Genomic DNA, 17500 nt, shown 5'->3' on the forward strand with positions numbered 1-17500 from the left:
TTTGGCGATTTCTATGGAAGCAAGATTCGTTTGACCTTGGGAGCGAAAGAATCGTTTATAACAATAATTAGAGAAGTCAAAATAGGTCTAGATGATATAATTAGAAGAATTTTAGTCAATCAGAATGGTTTTTTTTTTTGAAATGACAAAAACGGTGAGAATTTTCTCTAAATTTTCTCTAAATACTAAAGTTAACCAAAAAATCTTTTATAACTTGAAAATACTAAAGTTGTTTCGCTTCTTAATAACTTGAAAATCCTAAAGTTGTTTCAACTTTAGTATTTTCAAGTTATAAAAGTTTTTTAGGTTACATGGCTAGAATTCTTTTTTATTTTTTGAAGCAGTTCAAGATGTAGGTGTTTGAAGAGGTTAAATCCTTTTCCCTTGAAAGCTCTTTGGGACCCAGCATAATGATGGTTGTCTGAAATTCTTTTTGTTTTATATGCTTTGATATTAATTAAATTAGAAAAACTTTTATCTTGTCTTATGGCCTGTGAGTTCGATCCGATGGGTCGGGGTAGGAAAGTTGTGCATGGTGATTATTGATTGATTGATTTGGAGTTTTCTGGCATCCTGCGATGATGATGATAATAATAAATACACACACACACACACATATATATATATATATATATATATATATATATGTGTGTGTGTGTGTGTGTGTGTGTATGTATGTGTATGTGTATGTTTATATATACACACATACAGAATATATGTGTTAATGTATGCGCGTAAGTATATTATGGTTGCGTGCATAATAAATTACAAAAACACTCACCGACTCTGCAAGATCAAATGTTTAACGTTTGCATGGAAATAAAATTTGTTGTGAACTTTCCCTCTCGAGTTAACTTCTCGAACGCCTATAATCAGAGAACAGTATTGATTAACCTAAGGATAAAAAAAAATTATAGAACTGAAATCAATTTTAATCAAAACATAAAGAATAGTGTTATTTTTTAACAATTTAATGAATAATTGAATTTATTTGTCTATCAAAAAGCTTTACAAAACTCTTACAATACTTTATGTAAAAGGTTTATAATATAATTAGATTCTCATCTTTTTTTATGTCTCTACTTTGTGCAGAGCGTTGCTCGCATCTTAATTTCCTTTTTTAAGACCATTAGGGTCATATTGGATAGGGAAAGGGGAGAAGGGGCATGAATGGGGTGTGGTGTGGGGTTTAGTTTAGTGTATGATGGTCCCATGATTTTCTCATCTCAGCAACCATTATCTTAAATTATCCTCTTTCGGGAGGTGCTTAAGATACAATCTCCACACCTCTTATGAAATCTTGCAATCTTCCGTGAGAAGAAGAAAAAACATTCGGAGATTATGAAAGAAGAGAACTGTTTAGAAATAATAAGATAATGATATCCGTATAACCTTCTTTTTTCTACTTTGGAAGCAATGGGTCTAATATGACTTTTATGTTAGTAGGAGATAGCATTGGGCGTTCTTTCAGTTAATCGGTTGTTTTATGGATGTTTTTTCCTTTGCTCTTTGATTTGATTTTGAGTATTTTATTGTAAGAAAAAGTCCCATAATTCCGTTTCTTTTATTCAATTTGGTTGAGGTTACTGATTTTTTAAATGTCCTTACATACGATAAGATTTTTCTCTTTGCTAAAATGTGATACATCGTTTATATAAAAATCATATCCATTTTATTGCAGAAATTCGTCGATGACCATATAGAATTTCTCGATTTTCCATGAGTTAATTGAGGAAAACTTTCTCAATTAAAATAAAGGCTAGATTTGATATCTCCCCATATATAAATTTATTATATATATATATATTATATATATATATATATATATATATATATATATATATATATATATATATATATATAGTAATATCTTGACATACGAGCATAATTCATCTTGGCCTAAGCTCGTATGTCAAATTGCTGTATTTCAATTCAATTTTTCTCATATAAAATAACTGAATAAATTTAACCCATTCCTGCCCTCTTAAAAAAAACCCAAATTAATTATCTAACAATGGAAAAACATGCTTTTAATTACTATGATACTTTACATACACTCACAAATGACATTAATGATTACTGGACTGTGATCTGCAATAGAATGTGGCTTTATTGAGGAGTTCTTACCTACGGTGTGTGTTCGTAGGAGGAGGGAGGGATGAAGGGAAGGTGAGAAATGGACAGTATACGTGCGGTATTTACACTGTTCCTTGCAATACGTAGTAACACTAAAACTTAAGATTAACCTAACTGAAGTTATCTTACTGAATTTTTTAAAAAAATATTTATTTCTATCAACTTTGAAAAAAGAATTATATTTTTTTTTTACTGTTCTTCACTTACCTTAACTCTTTTTGCTTCGCTTCTACTTTCACTTGCTGCTGGCCTTTAAAGAAATACCTATCCTAGGAGCTTTGTTTCTGTCTCCCTTTCGAAATATTGTGGAAATGAGTCGGGGAAGTGTTGTTGAAAAAATATGAAGCATGACCAAGAGACAATTTATCAGTGTGTCTCTTTTCAATGAAATCAGAAACATCCAGCCAAATTAGCCAATACTTCCTTAATCTCCCTTGAACAAAGAACTTCCTCTGGTTTCACCTTCTTGGTACTGAGGTCTTGCACCACCAAATGTTGCATTATCTGGAGGTCGATCAAATCCTCAGTCGTGAGCTCTTCTTGATGCTCATCGGCAAGATTGTTCAAGTCTGCCTCTACCTCTAGGCCAATGGAATTTCTGAGATACACAATCTCTTCCAACACTATGGGTTCAGGGTCAGGCTGTGTATCGAAACCTTCGAGATCCGTTTCAGCCACAGAAACCGGTCACAGTTGTTTCCAAGCTGAATTTAAGGTTCTTCTCGTTACACCCAGCCATGTTTCATCAATAATCTTTAAACAATTTACAATGTCAAAATGTTCCTTCCAAAATTCACAAAAGGTGAGGTTGGTGTTATCTGTGACATCAAAGTATTTTTTGAACAAATGCTTTTTGTACAGCTTCTTGAAATTTGAAATGACCTGTTGATTTGTGGGCTGGAGGAGTGGAGTGGTGTTGGTCTGTAGATCGAGGACCTTAATAAATTTGAAATGATCGAAAATATCATCTTCAAGACGTGGAGGGTGGCCAGGGGCATTGTCTAAAATGAGAAGACATTTCAATGGCAGGTTTTTCTTCATCAAATACTTCTCGACTGTCAGAACAAAGGCCACATTTACCCATTTTATGAAGCAATGCCTTAGAATTTGCTCGCCACATCACTTGAAGCTTTTCATTCAAGATCTTGTGACTCTTGAAGACACCTGGATTTTCTGAGCAATATACCAGCAGTAGCTACATCTTGTAATCACCGCTGGCATTAGCACACAAAACTAGAGTCAATCTTTTATTTCATGGTTTTATGGCCTGGCAGTTTTTTTCTCTTCTGCCGTCATGAACGTCCTCTGTGGCATCTTTTTCTAAAAATGGCCAATTTCATTGCAGTTGAAGACTTGTTAGGGCTGTAAACTTTCTCAGCAACAAGTGAGGCAAAACGTTCAACATACCTCTACACGACTTTCCCTTCCGAACTCGCAGCTTCCCCATGCCTCACAACCGAATGGATCCAAGTTCGCTTTTTAAAGTTATCAAACCAGCCACGACTAGCTTTGAACGTCTCTATTGGCGTTGATATCTCCCCACTCTCATGTGCCTCCCCTTGTTTCAAATCTTCGTAGATTGCGCTGGCCTTCTTACAGTCATGGTATCTTCGCCAGCTGTTTTTCTTCAAGCTACAACAACAGAAGCCTCTCCATCTTGTCATTTATATCAGTCTGTAACTTAGGACTTTGGAAGGCTTTGTGCACTTAATAGCATCCTTCTGTTTGAGTATGGTACATATCGTAGATATACTCCTCTCGTAATGGCGGGCCAACTCACTCATATATATATATATATATATATATATATATATATATATATATATATATACATATATATATATATATATATATGTATGTATATATATATATATATATATATATATATATATATATATATATATATATGAGTGTGTGTGTGTTTGTTTGTATATATATATATATATATATATATATATATGAGTGTGTGTGTGTTTGTTTGTATATATATATATATATATATATATATATATATATATATATATATATATACATATACATATATTGTTATGAACCGCCTTAATGGTTCAACAGGTTCTTTTAAAATACTAAGAGAATTGGGACTGGAATGACCCGATGGACTGCAACAACCAAAGGGGTGGGTAAAACAGAAAACACTTAAGTACCTTAACCTAGTTTATTATACAAGAAATATATACAATAATTACAAGTGAGTACAGGTAATGGGAAGCACAGTCTTTGAATGAGGAATACCATAAATTCAAATGACATTACAATTACAAAAACAGAAAACAACGTTCAAACAAATGTTAAATAAAATAAGCAATATTCATCAACAACAAAAAAATAAAACACATTAAGCAGCAACAATGACAAGTTAATAAGAGAATTTTCTCATTATTAATAAAGTAAAGACGAACCCATACACTGGCTCTTGCAACATATAAACATCCACAAACAATCCCTGATCCTCGAGGACGTCCATCGAACACTACGGGAACAACCACGACAGTGTCGATACGACAGCCACTTTGCTGCCACCGAAGAATAACTCTTCAAAACCATCTCAACCTCGAGAGCTAGGTTGAGGACAAGTCACCATCAACTAGGAGATACTCCAAAGCTGTGTCTGCTGCTTTTTCTTGACTGCATCTCGAGAACCGGTCCATCTGGCTTCCCAAACCTGACTGACTATAGTCAGTCACAACGTGACATAAGTAAACAAGGCACCCGCCTTGACAAAGAAAAAGAGGGCAGTTCAAAAAAATTTAAACTAGGTTGTTTTAGAGTCAAACAACCTAACATATATATATATATATATATATATATATATATATATATATATATATATATATATACCAAGGAACTTCCCCCAATTTTGGGGAGCCAACATCAACAAATGAAACAAAACAAAAAAGGGGACCTCTACTCTCTACGTTCCTCCCAGCCTGACAAGGGACTCAACCGAATTCAGCTGGTACTACTAGGGTGCCACAGCCCACCCTCCCCCGTTATCCACCACAGATGAAGCTTCATAATGCTGAATCCCCTACTGCTGCTACCTCCGCGGTCATCTAAGGCACCGGAGGAAGTAGGAGGGCCTACTGGAACTGCGTCACAATCGCTCGCCATTCATTCCTATTTCTAGCACGCTCTCTTGCATCTCTCACATCTATCCTCCTATCACCCAGAGCTTTCTTCACTCCATCCATCCACCCAAACCTTGGCCTTCCTCTCGTACTTCTCCCATCAACTCTTGCATTCATCACCTTCTTTAGCAGACAACCATTTTCCATTTTCTTAACATGGCCAAACCACCTCAACACATTCATATCCACTCTAGCTGCTAACTCATTTCTTACACCCGTTCTCACCCTCACCACTTCGTTCCTAACCCTATCTACTCGAGATACTCCAGCCATACTCTTTAGACACATTCAATTTCTGTCTCTCCATCATTTTCATTCCCCACAACTCCGATCCATACATCACAGTTGGTACAATCACTTTCTCATATAGAACTCTCTTTACATTCATGCCCAACCCTCTATTTTTTACTACTCCCTTAACTGCCCCCAACACTTTGCAACCTTCATTCACTCTCTGACGTACATCTGCTTCCACTCCACCATTTGCTATAACAACAGACCCCAAGTACTGTAACTCTCCATTCAACATGACATTCAACCTTGCACCACCTTCCCTTCTCGTACATCTCATAACCTTACTCTTACCCACATTAACTCTCAACTTCCTTCTCTCACACACCCTTCCAAATTCTGTCACTAGTTGGTCAAGCTTCTCTTCTGTGTCTGCAACCAGTACAGTATCACCCGCAAACAACAACTGATTTACCTCCCATTCATGGTCATTCTAGTCTACCAGTTTTAATCCTCGTCCAAGCACTCGAGCATTCACCTCTCTCACCACTCCATCAACATACAAGTTAAACAACCACGGCGACATCACACATCCCTGTCTCAGCCCCAATCTCACCGGAAACCAATCACTCACTTCATTTCCTATTCTAACACATGCTTTACTACCTTTGTAGAAACTTTTCACTGCTTGCAACAACCTTCCAAAAACTCCATATAACCTCATCACATTCCACATTGCTTCCCTATCAACTCTATCATACGCTTTCTCCAGATCCATAAACGCAACATACACCTCCTTACCTTTTGCTAAATATTTCTTGCATATCTTCCTAACTGTAAAAATCTGATTCATACAACCCCTACCTCTTCTAAAACCACCCTGTAATTCTAAGATTGCATTCTCTGTTTTATCCTTAATCCTATTAATCATTACTCTACCATACACTTTTCCAACTACACTCAACAAACTAATACCTCTTGAATTACAACACTCATGCACATCTCCCTTACCCTTATATAGTGGTACAATACATGCACAAACCCAATCTACTGGTACCGTTGACAACACAAAACACATATTAAACAATCTCACCAACCATTCAAGTACAGTCACACCCCCTTCCTTCAACATCTCAGCTCTCACACCATCCATACCAGATGCTTTTCCTACTCTCGTTTCATCTAGTGCTCTCCTCACTTCCTCTATTGTAATCCCTCTCATTCTCATCTCCCATCACCGGCACCTCAACACCTGCAACAGCAATTATATCTGCCTCCCTAGTATCCTCAACATTCAGTAAACTTTCAAAATATTCCGTCCATCTTTTCCTTGCCTCCTCTCCTTTTAACAACCTTCCATTTCCATCTTTCACTGTCTCTTCAATTCTTGAGCCAACCTTCCTTACTCTCTTCATTTCTTTCCAAAACTTCTTCTTATTCTCTTCATATGACTGACCCAATCCCTGACCCCACCTCAAGTCAGCTGCCTCTTTGCCTCGCGTACCTTGCGCTTTACTTCCACATTTTTCTCTCTATATTTTTCATACTTCTCTATACTATTACTCTGCAGCCATTCTTCTCTGCCACACACATCACTTGTAATCCCAACAAAACTTTCTTTTACTAACTTCCACTCCTCCTCTAAATTACCAGTTTCTCTTACTCTCACTTCGTCATATGCCATTTTCAACCTTTCCTGATATTTAGTTTTTACCCCCGGTTTTATTAGCTCTTCAACCCTCACTAGCTCCCTTTTACATCCACCTACTCTTTTGCTACAACTAATTTTCCTTCCACCAAAAAATGATTAGACATACCGTTAGCCATACCCCTAAACACGTGCACGTCTTTCAATCTTCCAAACATTCTTTTAGTTATCAACACATTATCCATTAATGCCCTTTCTACTACTCTTCCATTTGCCACTCTTACCAATGTATACTTGTTTTTATCTTTCTTTTTTAAAAAGCTAGCACTTATTACCATCTCTTGTTCAACACACATATCTACCAGTCTCTCACCACTCTTATTTTCACCTGGTACGCCATACTTCCCAATGACACCTTCTACCTCTCCAGCACCCACTCTAGCATTTAAGTCACCCATGACAACTACATAATTCCTTCTACCCAGTCCTTCTACACACCTAGTTAATTCATTCCAGAACTCATTCCGGTCTTCTTCACTTTTCTCACTACCTGGCCCATACGCACTGACAAACGCCCAACATTCGCTACCCAACCTAACCCTTACCCACATTAACCTGGATGATATCTCCTTCCATTCCACTACTTTACCTGTCATCCATTCACTCAGCAATAAAGCCACACCCTCTCTCGCTCATCCCCTTTCAATCCCAGACACTCTACCAGACATTTAACCAAACATCACTTCACCCTTTCCTTTCATCTTTGTCTCACACAAGGCCAATACATCCATCCTTCTATTCCTAAACATACTTCCAATCTCGCATCTTTTACTCTCTATCGTACTACATCCACGCACATTCAAACACCCCAAAACTAGAGTGCCGGGAGCAGTCACTCTCCCCCCAGCTCCATCTCTTTGTTGATGTCTCGCAGGATTATATACAAGAGAGGGGGTTCCCAGCCCCCTCGTCCCGTCCCTTTTAGTCGCCTTTTACGACACGCAGGGATAACGTTGGCGCTATTCTAATTGTTTTTATGTGTGTGTGTGCGTTTATATATATGTGTGTGTGTTTGTTTGTATATTATATATATATGTATGTGTGTATATATATATATATGTATGTGTGTGTATGCACACACACATATATATAATTATATATATATATATATATATATGCGTGTGTATTTATATATGTATATATGTATGTATATATATACATATATATATATATATATATATATATATATATACATATATATATATATATACATATATATATATATATATATATATATATATATATATATATATATATATATATATATATATATATATACACTGATATAAATGTTTTAACGTATCCCTTCCTGTTCGTTCTCCTCGTACTTTCTTGCTCGTAACCCTGAAACATGACCGCAACTTTACTTAGTCTTTATTATCTTAAAATAAGAAAGTTGAACTTTGGTGTTTTCCTACTTCCTTTTTATGGAAAAGTTTCCTCAAAGTTCTACACAAGAATTTCCAGACCATTGCTTCATTTTCTCTTCACCTGAAAACTTCCCTTGAGGGGAAAGTAAAGCAGCATCTTTTTGCAATCCTGCAGCAACGAGATGCAACATGAGTAAAATTTCACCCTGAATAAAACATCAAAGATTTTGTGGGAAACGACGGAATAAAAGCCATTGAGAAGAAGAAGAAGAAGAAGAAGAAGAAGAAGAAGAAGAAGAAGAAGAAGAAGAAGAATGGGGCATTTTACTTGTATATATATAATTATGTCAAAATTAGAGAGAGAGAGAGAGAGAGAGAGAGAGAGAGAGAGAGAGAGAGAGAGAGAGAGAGAGAGAGAGAGAGAGAGAGAGAGAAACTCATTTACATTTTAGAGTGGGTAGACTTTGTCGTCGAAAATTTTTGTATATAAAGAATCCTTTTAAGGATCCCCAAGGGCCATGAGAGAGATTCACGGGGATTACATGACAGTTCTAGGGATTTTAAAAGAGATCCAGGGAACTTAAAGGAGAGGTAGAGAATTTCAGAGCACTGTGAACAAATCTAAAGGAGATCTGAGAATTTTTCTCTCTTGTCAATAGATTACCCAAGACTGTCATAGTATTTATCAAAGTTCTTGTACAGACTTTTCAGTTGAAATTATAATACAATGACATTGCTGATTATGAAAAAGAAATTCTACTGAATTCTTGTGAGTTTTTCTTTTTATAATCATTGCTTTAAGTAGGAGTTGAAAGCAGGCGTAGCCGTGGTTAAGGAGATTGATTAAAGGGTCTTAGAAAAAGAAAGATAAATGATGATTAACTGTTGGATATTTTTCTTATTCAGATAAAGGACTATAATATTTGACTTCATGTCTTGCAATGATGGAAAGGGTCTTTAAAGATCTGGCATTAATTGATATGGCTTTTCTTTTAAAGAACATATTTTCTATTCTTTATTCTTTCCCTTTCAATAGCATCCTACCATTTTTCATTACTCATTAAGGTCTTTATTTATTCGATTCTTAAATGTCATAGAATATTTTCCTAATAGATATCACTCAAGATCTAATTAAGTGAATATATATCAAAGATAACTAAAGCGTCCCATAGACGATTAATGTTCTTACTCAATATTTTGACGTCAATATTATTTTGCGCTAATGGTTTTGTGTAAGGAAGCCTTCAAAGTTTTGTTCCAATCTCTAATATTTCGAAAACATTTTGATCGCCTGTAGATGGATAAACCTCGAGTAGTGGACCATTTTACATTTATTTTCAAATCAAACCAAACAATCAATATTTATCCAAGGATTTGTGTAAGAGCTTAAAAACTGCCATAGAAGTATGGTCGATTGGTTGGTGGGCTGGAGTCTATTGCCCCCAAGAGAATCTTTGTTACTTTGACCAAAGTAAGTCATTCAAGATTGTAATTGGTACTCAAGGGAACGATGTTCATATGTTAGTCGGTACTTAGCAGAAAAGTAAGTCTGTTTTGGGGGTCTATTTGGTACTAGTTGTATTCGCCACAAAGTACATTCTTTTCTTATACGAGCCTCTTTATACTCGTACATTTCAGGCTTATGAAAAGGATCAAGTATAGTATGTGGTCAATTCGGGTCACTCCGAAAAAATCATCAGAAGTGTGCTAGTTGAACACCGGCCCCCCCCCCCACTCAACTCTCTTTTACGGTCTCTCTCATCCACCTACTTCCGTCTTCTTTCCCTACCATCCACCCCCAGACCCTCCCACCATATCCTCTCCTCCTTCACTGGCATGTGGGAGTATGGTGAAGTGTCACTGTCTCTTTCATGATTGTTCATCAATTGCAAAGTGTTTAATTGACCACCTGTATAATCCCTCTCCCTTATCCCTCTCCTCTATCCTTCTCCCTCTCCCCCCTCTCCAGTATCCCTTTCCCCCTCCTTTTACCATATCCTTCTCCCCTTCCCTCTCCTCTATCCCTTTCCCATCCCATAATCTTTTATTAACTTCCCATTCTGGTCGTCCTTTTCAATCTGTACACTTTGTACCCTGTGGCCTTCAGCTCCACTAAGGCTTTCTCTTAAGCCTTCGTCTTACTCATTGGCAGTTTTGAGAGAGAGAGAGAGAGAGAGAGAGAGAGAGAGAGAGAGAGAGAGAGAGAGAGAGAGAGAGAGAGACTTTAGTATAATTATCTTCTCATTCCAGTAAAAGATTATCAATTACTGTATCACTATTCATGTCTGAGTCTGTTTCAATTAGGAGTAAGTTATTATAAGATGAAGTCTGATGATTTTGATAAGGTGTAATTTATCTTACCACTAAACGATGAATTAACATGACAATGTTTATCAATCTTCATTGCTTTAAAGCTCTCTCAGTTAATTTATATCTTTAATTCTAAGGAAAACAAATCTTTTCCACTAAATACGGAAGTATAATTTATTATAAAAGTCTTTTTATATGTACATATGTAAGAAGTGTTTCGCAAATAATTTCTTTTTACAACTATTTTGTATTTGTTGAGGTAGTCTAAATAATTTATAACATATCAATAATGCATTAAAATACAATTTTAATTACTATCATATAATCATTCACTATCACACCAACCATCAACTCATAATAAACACTTTTATTAACTATTGTACTCAAGATTTTTTTCGTGTCTTCTTTGGAAAAGTTAAATGAAAGTCTATAACTTCAAACAGCGTTATAATGATTACATCTCCAAGGCCAGTTTCATCCCATCTCATAAGAGAGTATGGTGACTTTCACATAGTCCTTTCATCTTGAATCGTTTACTTGACAAGGTGTCTTCTGCATTTCTCCGAAAACTTTTACGAATTTCTGAAAGTCTTCGTGAATTCCTTACACCTCCTTTAAATTCCCCAGAACGATCACGCAATCCACAGAATTCTCCCAACAGCACAGAACTCCCCAGAAGCTCTTGGAATTCCTTGGCAGAATTTCAGACGATAATGTTCAAAGGCATAGTTCCACAGATAAGAGACTGCCAATCTAGAATGTAAATGAGCCTCTCTCTCTCTCTCTCTCTCTCTCTCTCTCTCTCTCTCTCTCTCTCTCTCTCTCTCTCTCTCTCTCTCTCTCTTATGACATCTTTACATTCCTTAAGCATAGAACCCTTTTCGTATTATGCATTTCTGAACCACACTTCCTTACTTTGACGTCAAAGTCAGGGTCTGTTTCTTTGCTTATTCTTCTTAGTCACTTCTCTTCTCTTACCAACAAAATCTTTGATGTTTTATTTCTTGCGTTGCTTCTCGTCGCTGCTTGATTCCCTGAAGTTGCTCCTTTACCTCTCCATTAACGTCAAGTCTTCTCAGATCAAAGGAAGAGGTATTTTGACCTTGTAATTCTTAACAAAGTATCTCTGTAAAAATAGTAAAAATAAAATTTAAAACAAATGATTTGATAAGGGTCAAATACAGACTCGGAAAATGTGGTGCATATGTGTAGAAAAGTGCGTTTCAAAGCGAAAGAATATCGAAAAAAGTGCGAAAAAAATACAAAAGTAGCCAATGGAGAACAACTGAAAATTTTGGGAATTTTTTTAATAGCATGACTGCAGAATTATATGAACAAGTCTTTTTGTATTCAGAAATATGTGCTAAGAAGGCTGAACGTGTAGACGTTAAGGAAAAGAATCCTTCCTTTTAACATAGAAATCAACATTTCTAAGCTTGTGGGCCTTTAAGAATATTAGTTTTTATCATAATCCGTTTTACTTGAGGGCGTGGGTGTGACCCGTTCGGAAAGTCATTTTATAGAATAAGGTTACTAGCCCAATGGTGATTTTATTCTGGCTGATTCACACCACAGTCCACCAACCACCAGGTACTTAACAACGCAGATTTGAGTCTTTATATTATGCATATTTATACAAATAAAGGGCAATTCTCTGTAATTACATGTATATATATATATATAAATGTATATATATACAGTATATATATATATATATATATATATATATATATCTATTTATCTATATATATATATATATATATCTATTTATCTATATATATATATATACACACATATATGTATGTGTGTATGCATATATATATATATATATATATATATATATATATGTGTGTGTGTGTGTGTGTGTGTGTGTGTGTGCGGTCATTTCTTGCAAAGTGTTACATTGTCTTTCAGTCTGCAATTTTCTCTCTTTTAACCTCCAAAGGATTACCCGCCCACCCATCCTACAATCGTCCTGATCGTTGTGTTCTCTTCTTTTTCTATTTCTGTTTTTCACTTTTTCTTCCCATTTACCCTATGACCTCTCAACTCAGTTACCTTTTCCATGGGCACAAAGAGAGAGAGAGAGAGAGAGAGAGAGAGAGAGAGAGAGAGAGAGAGAGAGAGAGAGAGAGAGAGAGAGAGAGACAGAGAGAGAGTTCATTAAATATAAACTTGGGAGTTGTGCTTCTTGTTATCAAAACTGTAAAACCAATTTTCTTTTCATGCCTTGCTTGCAAAAACGTAAAAAATCAAACCGAAATATTATTAATAATTCTATAATTTTGTACAACTTCCTTTTATGAAATAGTAACTTCCCTGTTTACTGCTTTCCATTGTTGGTGTGATTTCAATACATTTCACCTGTTAGAATAGCAGGTTAATTACATAACTTTGATCTAACAGGCACTTCCTTTTGATGGTGCATAGATGATAATTTGAAATAAGTTTTTCTTTTCATCTATAATGTGGAATTAATACAATATTTTCTCTAAAATAAAATGAAAGCTGCTTGGTGATCGATTTCAACATGCTTGCATTTATTATCTTATCCAAGCCTTCATATGATCTGTGTATTATGAGTGCAACGTTTCCCTTCAATACTAGAACAAACTTTTAAAAATTTTACCCTTTTATCTGAACATTTAAGAGTTTGAAAGCAGTCATGAGACTTCATTAATTATTATATTTATTGGAATACATTGCACTACCACACATACGAAGACACACACATTTTAGACGCACACACACACACACACACACATATATATATATATATATATATATATATATATATATATATAAGAATGAAATTATATATATATATTTATATATATGTATATATTTATATAAATATATATATATATATATATATTTATACATATGTATATATTTATATAAATATATATATATATATATATATATATATATACATATATATGTATATATATATATATATATATATATATATATATATGTATATATATATACATACATATATACATATATATGCATATATATTTATATATATATATATATATATATATATATATATATTATATATATATATATATATATATATATATATATATATATATTCCTTCTTCAATTATATGCTTAGAAACATATATATAACGTTAATTGTAATAATGGTTATATTTATATCAATAATAATAGCAGTTTTGACACCATTCCTTTCCTTCCCTGTCGGATAGATCCCCCATAGTCATACCACACTGTAAAAGAATAATATAAAACCTATTCTTACAGTAATATGACTAAATAACTAACCATTTCCAAGTGATTTGGATACATGATGCACCGGCGCCAACCGCATGCCGGCCACAGGCAATGAAATGCATGCACATCGAGTAAAAAACGGGGTGGAGATGCGAAATTTTCCAACACACTAGAAAAGGGTACTCAACTTAGTGGATGAGGAAGAAGGTGAAGCATCCGTGATTGCTGAATCACTCGAAAAGCTAAGAAAACTAGCAGAAAAAAACCTCCAAGGAAGCGCCAAGATGGCGTCTGCAAAAAGGAATGGTTCTACAAGAAACGTGTTAGTTGTAGCACACTGGGATCGGGACTTGTAACGGCTCTCTCGCCCACGTATCCAATCCTATCCTCTATCCTTCGAGACAAGGTTATCTTTATTCGGGGTAGAAAAGCAGTGGATTGTTTTGAACACGTCCTGGGGTATACACGATATCTCTCGAGATATTCGCTCCGGAGGTTAGAACTCCGTGATACCTCTACAGGTAAAATTCTCTGGTATATCACTCACAGAAACATCCCAAGTAGAAAGCTGACATTGAGGAACTTCCATCAGAACGACATGGCTATTTCACCCCAAAATAGATGTTTCCTATGTCAAAATCCGTTTGTTAAGTCAAGTCAAGTTCTTCCAACTGAGGTATTCAAAATTTTCATAGAAGTATTTGACCCTAAAGTTATTTTCACAAAGCTTTATTGAATCGATTTGAGCTACTTTGAAGGTTGTGGAGAAAAAATCGGATAATTTTCGTTCACTTTTCGTTTCATTGAACTCAATCTCCTTTTATTCTTATTTTTCCTATCTGCATCCCTGTTATCCACACGAAGGTTCCTCGCTCTGTTGATGTCTATCATAATTAGCTTTAATACTGTTGTCTTCTGTAACTTTGTGGTTTTTGTAATCCTTCGAAACATCAATCGTTTCTCATGATTCTCTGCTGGAGAATAAAATCTATTCCATCATCCACTTCCCTCTTTTCATTTAAGTGATAAAAAGTCTCAGTGGAAGAAATTAAATTTCCACGGAAATTTTATCATCCTGCAATCATAATATATGTTTACAGTTCTTTCTGTGAGATGATGTTCCCGGAAGCCTTCTTTCTGCCTCGGGCGATTTTTGTATGTGTAAATCGGTTTTTGATTTTGAGAGATTTAAAAGTGATAGGAATAATTGATGCATAGGCTTAGTGCTTATTCATTTATACTCACTTTCAATTGCATATGCAATGTAGCATTAGAAATACCGCAGCATAGCCTTAAACTTTATGAAAATATGTAATGAATATATAAAGTAAATTTTAATGATGATAGGAAACATTGATCTATATATAGGCTTAGTAATGGTTGATATATGAATACTTTTTCCAATTCATATATTATATACCTGGATGATAACCAGAATAGCCTTGGATCTAGAGGAACGTGTCAACAATTTCAGTGTGCAGTACCGGAAAATATATTGTAGTCCCAAGCTATTTCAGTTAGCATTGACATAGCGCTTGATGCTGAAAAATTCCTAGAGCGAACCTTGATTGAATGTTTAATGTTAAGCTCTACAAGTTTCCGGATTAAGCTGATTGTATTTTTTTCAGTGACTGGCTGGTGATCTTTGTTTCGTATATATAACATTTGAGAAATCTCTGGCGAAGTCTTTTTCTTGAAATATTCGTTTTGCAAATTGTATATAAGTTTTCTCATTGTAATTTTTTATTAGTTTATCTACTGCGCCGTAACCCACAGAAATATAGACCTACTTGGTCGATTCATCAAAGTTTTGCTTACCATTCAGTCCTCCAAATGTGCTGCATTTTTACTGATCTTCTTTAGTCGTTAAATTGTTCTCATCTGTCATGAATAGATCGAATGACAAATATTTCTGTTCTAATCTCAGTTTTACTTTTGCTTTTTTATTTCTGTCTCTATTCCAGTTCTACTTTCTTTTCAATTTCTGTATCTATTCCAGTTTTACTTCCTTTTCAATTTTTGTGTCTATTCCAGTTCTACTTCCTTTTCAATTTCTGTGTCTATTCCAGTTCTACTTTCTTTAGAATTTCTGTGTCTATTCCAGTTTTACTTCCTTTTCAATTTCTGTGTCTATTCCAGTTCTACTTTCTTTTGAATTTCTGTGTCTATTCCAGTTTTACTTCCTTTTCAATTTCTGTATCTATTCCAGTTTTACTTTCTTTTCAATTTCTGTATCTATTCCAGTTTTACTTCCTTTTCAATTTCTGTGTCTATTCCAGTTTTACTTCCTTTTCAATTTCTGTGTCTATTCCAGTTCTACTTCCTTTTCAATTTCTGTGTCTATTCCAGTTCTACTTTCTTTTGAATTTCTGTGTCTATTCCAGTTTTACTTCCTTTTCAATTTCTGTGTCTATTCCAGTTCTACTTTCTTTTGAATTTATGTGTCTATTCCAGTTTTACTTCCTTTTCAATTTCTGTATCTATTCCAGTTTTATTTCCTTTTCAGTTTCTGTATCTATTCCAGTTTTACTTCCTTTTAAATTTCTGTATCTATTCCAGTTTTACTTCTTTTTCAATTTCTGTATCTATTCCAGTTTTACTTCCTTTTCAATTTCTGTGTCTATTCCAGTTTTACTTCCTTTTCAATTTCTGTGTCTATTCCAGTTCTACTTTCTTTTGAATTTCTGTATCTATTCCAGTTTTACTTCCTTTTCAATTTCTGTCTCTATTCCAGTTCTACTTTCTTTTGAATTTATGGATGCATTTAGAGTTGTTTGTAAGACAACGTATTCTTGGAATACTGAGTATGCTTCAGAGAGATTCATGTAATAATTCCTATTGCATTTTGAATACCCATTGATTTTTTTGCTTCTCTTCTCTAAATAGTAATAAACTAAATGTAATCGAACCAATGGATGTTTTTTATGCGGTTTTTCATCGTAAATCATCTTCTACTTTTCCCTAAAACAGCTGCCTTTAGTCCTTTGTATTTATGAACGTGGCTTTAACTTATAACTAACCATTAGCCACTTACTCCTCAAGGAATACCAACCCATTTCTATAATGCGTTGAGGCTCTACTTTTATTCCCTTGGATTTTATAAAATACCTTCTGTCTAGGATATATTTAGGCTTATCTAAACACGAACATAAACGTTGTTGTATCAATTATTTTGTCTTTTTACTGTTTCTGAATTTGTTGGCTGTGAAGCAATAAACAAGTGTTACGCAGTAGGCATTTATACTTTAGATTAATGGGTAAATAGAATATTGTGGGCGTTAAATAAAATTTATGAGAGTTTATAACCAGGAGTTCCTCGGCACCTCCCCCCTCAACCCCATCATCATCCCTTCAAA

Source organism: Palaemon carinicauda, chromosome 19 (genome assembly GCF_036898095.1).
Source record: "Palaemon carinicauda isolate YSFRI2023 chromosome 19, ASM3689809v2, whole genome shotgun sequence".
NCBI lineage: Eukaryota > Metazoa > Arthropoda > Malacostraca > Decapoda > Palaemonidae > Palaemon > Palaemon carinicauda.